Source organism: Nicotiana attenuata, unplaced genomic scaffold (assembly GCF_001879085.1).
Source record: "Nicotiana attenuata strain UT unplaced genomic scaffold, NIATTr2, whole genome shotgun sequence".
NCBI lineage: Eukaryota > Viridiplantae > Streptophyta > Magnoliopsida > Solanales > Solanaceae > Nicotiana > Nicotiana attenuata.
Genome location: NW_017671202.1, coordinates 56,809 through 62,122, shown reverse-complemented (window position 1 = coordinate 62,122; position 5,314 = coordinate 56,809).

Genomic DNA, 5,314 nt, shown 5'->3' with positions numbered 1-5,314 from the left:
AGGCAATTTTGCAAGCAATTTATGTGAGATTTAAGTGTGCATTCCTGAAGCTACTTGAACGAGATAGAAGAACCAATTCCATTGTGTCTTTCTTTATTTCTAGTTCAATTGTAGTAGGTGATTTAAACTTGTACCTTTCAGCTTTCATAGAAGCAATTGTATTAGGTACTTAGAGTGTTCAAGTTATATGCTAACTTGAAGTTGTCGCAACAGTTGATGCTGTGTGCTACAACGGGATTAGAGTTAATCCTTAGGTTTACAAAGAGTTTTGTAAATGCTATTTTGGCTCAGTGATTTTAGTGGATGTTTGGGAAAATCCTACTGAGTAATAGGTCGTGGTTTTTTCACCTTTTGAGCCAGGTGTTTTCCACGTAAAAATCTTTGTGTTCTTTATTTTATGTACTTATTATTCCGCAAACAGTAGAGTTAGTACACCTAGAAGAACCAGGTTCTTCTAGAACGAAAATTGGGTACCACACAAATCACCCCCCCTCTTGTGTGGTATTGACGTTTAGAACATCAATTGGTATCAGAGTGGGTTATCCTTGAAGAGGCTAACACCTTAGGAAAAGATCAACATGAGTGCACCACCTGGGAACTGGGAAGGGCAATCCACTGCTAGGCCTCCACTCTTCAATGGTCAGTACTATTCTTGGTGGAAGAATAGGATGATGGATCACATCATAGGGGAAGACTATGAACTCTGGGACATAGTCATTGATGGTCCCCTAGCAACCACAAAGAAGAATGCTGAAGGAGTTGATGTGCCAAAGACAAGAGCTGATTGCACTGCTGAAGACCCGAAGAAGTGGGAGAAAAATGCCAAGGCCAAGAAATGGCTTGTGTGTGGACTAGGTCCAGATGAGTACAGTAGAATTCAAAGCTGTACCACTTCTAAGGAAATCTGGGACACAAGCACCTAAGTGGGATCCTAAAAGCAAGTACCTTCATCTTCTTGAGAACAAAATCTGCACACACCGTGGCAAGACTAGACATTACAAAAATGAATGTAATGCAAAAGAAAAGGCCAGTCAAAAGAACAAAACTTTTGTTCAAGAAAAAAATAGGCTGCCTGGGTGGGCTTGAAGGAATCTGATTTATCACTTTGCCTATAGAAAGAGACCCAAACTAGTTTGGGTTCCTAAGACTAACTCCTGATTTCTTTTTGCAGGTCCAAGTGAATGGAAGTAGCCAAATATGGTACATGGATAGTGGCTGCTCAAAACACATAACTGGAAGCAAGAACTAGTTCCTTTCATTTGAGGACCTAAAGGGAGGTAATGTCTCCTTTGGAAATGGGAAGAAAGGTGAGATTATTGGGGTTGGAAAGGTAGGTAAGACAAACTCTCACTCCATTGAAAATGTCTACTTGATAGATGGCTTGAACTACAGCCTGATCAGTGTGTCACAACTGTGTGACAGAGGTAACCTTGTAGCATTCACCTCTGCTAAATGCTTTGTGATTAACCTTACCACTGACAATATTGTTTTGCAGGGAAAAAGAGTTACCAATATTTATATTGTAGATTTTTCAACTCTTTCTGAAAATGAACTAACCTGCCTAAGTGTGCTGGATAATGATCCCCTTCTGTGGCGCAAAAAACTTGGTCATGCCAGTCTGAATCAGCTAAACAAATTAGTCTCCAAGGACTTGGTGATAGGGTTACCCAACATCAAGTTCAAGGAAGACAAAGTTTGTGAGGCATATGCAAGGGGGAAGCAGGTAAGGTCATCCTTCAAAAGCAAGAAGATGGTAAGCACAACCAAGTCGTTAGAACTGGTCCATATGGATCTCTGTGGTCCAATGAGAACCATGAGCAGCGGTGGAAAGAAATATGTAATGGTACTTGTTGATGATTATTCTAGATTTACCTGGGTTCTATTTCTAACATCTAAAGATGAAGCATTTGACATGTTTACTGCCTTTGTTAGAAAAATTCAGAAACAATTAGGAAATCAACTTGCATCCATTAGGTCTGATCATGGGACTGAATTTGAAAATGCTAAGTTTGCTGAATTCTGTGATGAAAATGGTATAGATCATAATTTCTCTGCCCCTAGGACTCCTTAACAAAATGGGTAGTTGAAAGAAAGAACAGGACTCTTGAAGACATGGCTAGGACTATGCTTCTTTCTAGTAAGCTACCCCAAAACTTCTGGGCAGAGGCTGTAAACACTGCATGTTACATTATCAATAGATGCATGACTAGACCTCTTGTAGAGAAGACTCCCTATGAGTTACTTAAAGGGAGAAAACCTAATATATCCCATCTTAGGACATTTGGATGTAAGTGCTTTGTGCACAACAATGGAAAGGACTCCCTAGGTAAGTTTGATCCCAGAAGTGATGAGCGAGTATTCTTGGTATATTCTTCACATAGCAAAGCATATAAGTGTTCAATAAAAGAACTTTGTGTGTAGAAGAAAGTGTACATGTAGTATTTGATGAAACTAACATTCTCTCTGAGAGACAGGAACATGAAGATGAAGCCATTGGATTGGTAAAGGATTTGACTGAAGCCTCAGCACAAGTCAAAGTGGCACCAAAAGAAGGAACATGTGATGGAACAGGTTCTTCCATCCAGGGCAACCTGACAGGGGGAACTAATCAAAGAGGAATTGAAATAAATCCCTTAAAGGAACCTGTTCATGACCCTGTTCCTCAGCAACAGAACATGGGAGAAACATCTAGTAGAAACCAGTTGGTTGTGAAACCTCACAAGTATCAAAGTTCTCATCCTATTGAGAACATTATCACTGATCCAACATCTGGAGTCAAAACTAGATCACAATTAAAGAATCTGTGTGCTTTTGATGCCTTTTTATCTCTTATTGAACCTAAAAATGTTGTTGAGGCTTTGCAGGATGCAGATTGGGTCAATGCAATGCAAGATGAACTCAATCAGTTTGAGAGAAGTCAAGTTTGGCATCTAGTTCCAAGACCCAAGGATAGATCAGTTATTGGTACAAAATGGGTCTTTAGAAACAAACTTGATGAAGATGGAACAGTTACAAGAAACAAGGCAAGACTGGTGGTCCAAGGTTACAGCCAAGAGGAGGGCATAGATTATGATGAGACTTTTGCTCCAGTTGCAAGACTAGAGGCAATCAGACTTCTCATAGCCTTTGCAGCACACATGGAATTCACTCTTCATCAGATGGATGTCAAAAGTGCCTTCCTGAATGGCTACCTGAAAGAAGAAGTGTTTGTGAAACAACCTCCAGGGTTTGAGAGCAAGGAATGTCCTGAGCATGTGTACAAGCTAGACAAGGCTCTCTATGGACTCAAGCAGGCCCCAAGAGCATGGTATGAACGACTGTCCAAATTCCTGCTTGAACATGGCTACAAAAGAGGTAAAATTGACAGTACCTTATTCTTAAGGGAAAAAGGTAAGGATCTCCTTGTGGTACAAATATATGTTGATGACATAATCTTTGGGGCCACCACTGATAAGCTAAGTAAGGACTTTGCAAAACTAATGGGGAGTGAGTTTGAAATGAGCATGATGGGTGAGCTTAACTTCTTCTTAGGCTTACAGATCAAACAAAGTCCAAATGGAACCATGATCCATCAGCAGAAGTATGCAAAGGAGCTAATCAAAAAGTTTAAAATGGAAGAATCTAAAGAAATAGACACACCCATTGCAACTGCCACTAAATTAGATGTTGATGAACCTGGTTCATCAGTTGATCAAAAGTTGTATAGGGGTATGATTGGTTCACTCTTGTATCTTACTGCTAGCAGACCTGACATTGTTTTCAGTGTAGGGCTTTGTGCTCGCTTTCAGGCTAATCCTAAAGAGTCTCACTTGACTGCTGTCAAGAGGATACTAAGATATTTGAAAGGCACCACTGATCTGTGTCTTTGGTATCCCAAAGGTAGCAATTTCAATCTAGTAGGATATGCTGATGCTGATTATGCAGGTTTTCTAGTGGATAGGAAGAGCACCTCAGGTATGGCACACTTCCTTGGTTCATGTCTTGTGTCATGGGCTACTAAAAAGCAAAATTCAGTGGCCTTGTCTACTGCTGAAGCTGAATATGTTGCTGCTGCTTCTTGTTGTGCTCAATTGCTATGGATCAAACAGCAGCTGGTAGATTTTGGTATTGAAGTAGGTTGCATTCCTATATTCTGTGATAACACTAGTGCTATAAGTATGACAAAGAACCCTGTTCATCATAAGAGGACAAAGCACATAGATGTTAGGCATCACTTCTTAAGGGATAACTATGAGAAAGGACTGATCTCCATAGAATTTTGTGCTACTGATAAGCAAATTGCTGACATCTTCACTAAAGCACTGAGTAGAGAAAACTTTGAGAGGAACAGGTTGGAATTAGGGATGATTAAGATCACCTAATAGGTCCAATTCAGAATGCACAATGAAAAAAAATTGAAAAATTGAAAAAAAAATTTGGCTAGGAATTCTGAACTTGTGTAAATATCTAGATTAATTTTTACTCAGCTTCATACTTTAACTAGTATACTCCTGTGACATGTGTTTATATGATTCACTGATCTCTTAACCAAATTTTCTCTATTATGGCATTTGAAGCATGTTCAAGAGAATTCTAAATGAAGAACCTGGTTCATCAATATGAGTTCATATGAAAGCTCAGGTATGTTTTCAATACTTTACACAATTAGAAAGATTAACAATTCAATCATGAGCAAAAGTCCTATACTTGCCAAATTCCTAGAAAATTCTATCCGTTGAAGCATTGAACCAGTTCCGTCCATTTAGAACTCTAAAACCGTGATTTTTGCCTAATATGGGAAGCCAAATAATCATTAAAAGTCTGGAATTACAGTTTGATTAGACTTCTATTTGACCCCTGAAAAGCTGCCGTTACTGAATTAATGTATAATTCCCTTTAAATATACACCACATCTCTAATCTTCTTCATTATTTTAAAACCGTCAAAAATCTGTTCTTCAACTCCAATTGCTCTCTTCTCCAAAATTCCCAAATCAACTCAAGAAACGAATTGTGTCGAACTTTCCATTTTTGGAATAGTTACGGAATCTCCATGAATAGGATCAAACCTTATTCCATGGTATTTACATGAGGTTCCTCTTTAAGAAAGTCCCCGAGAGGGCTTAGTTGATCCATGATTTATGTTTCATCTTTCCTTTCCTTTTCGTTTGTTTCGAGAAATCTATCGATCAATTCCGATTCTTTCTTTTTCTCTTGATTCTTTTCCGATCGAGATGTATAGATCCTGTTCATGGATTAACGAAAATGTGCAAAAGCTCTATTTGCCTCTGCCATTCTATGAGTCTCTTCCTTTTTGCGTATGGCATCGCCACTCC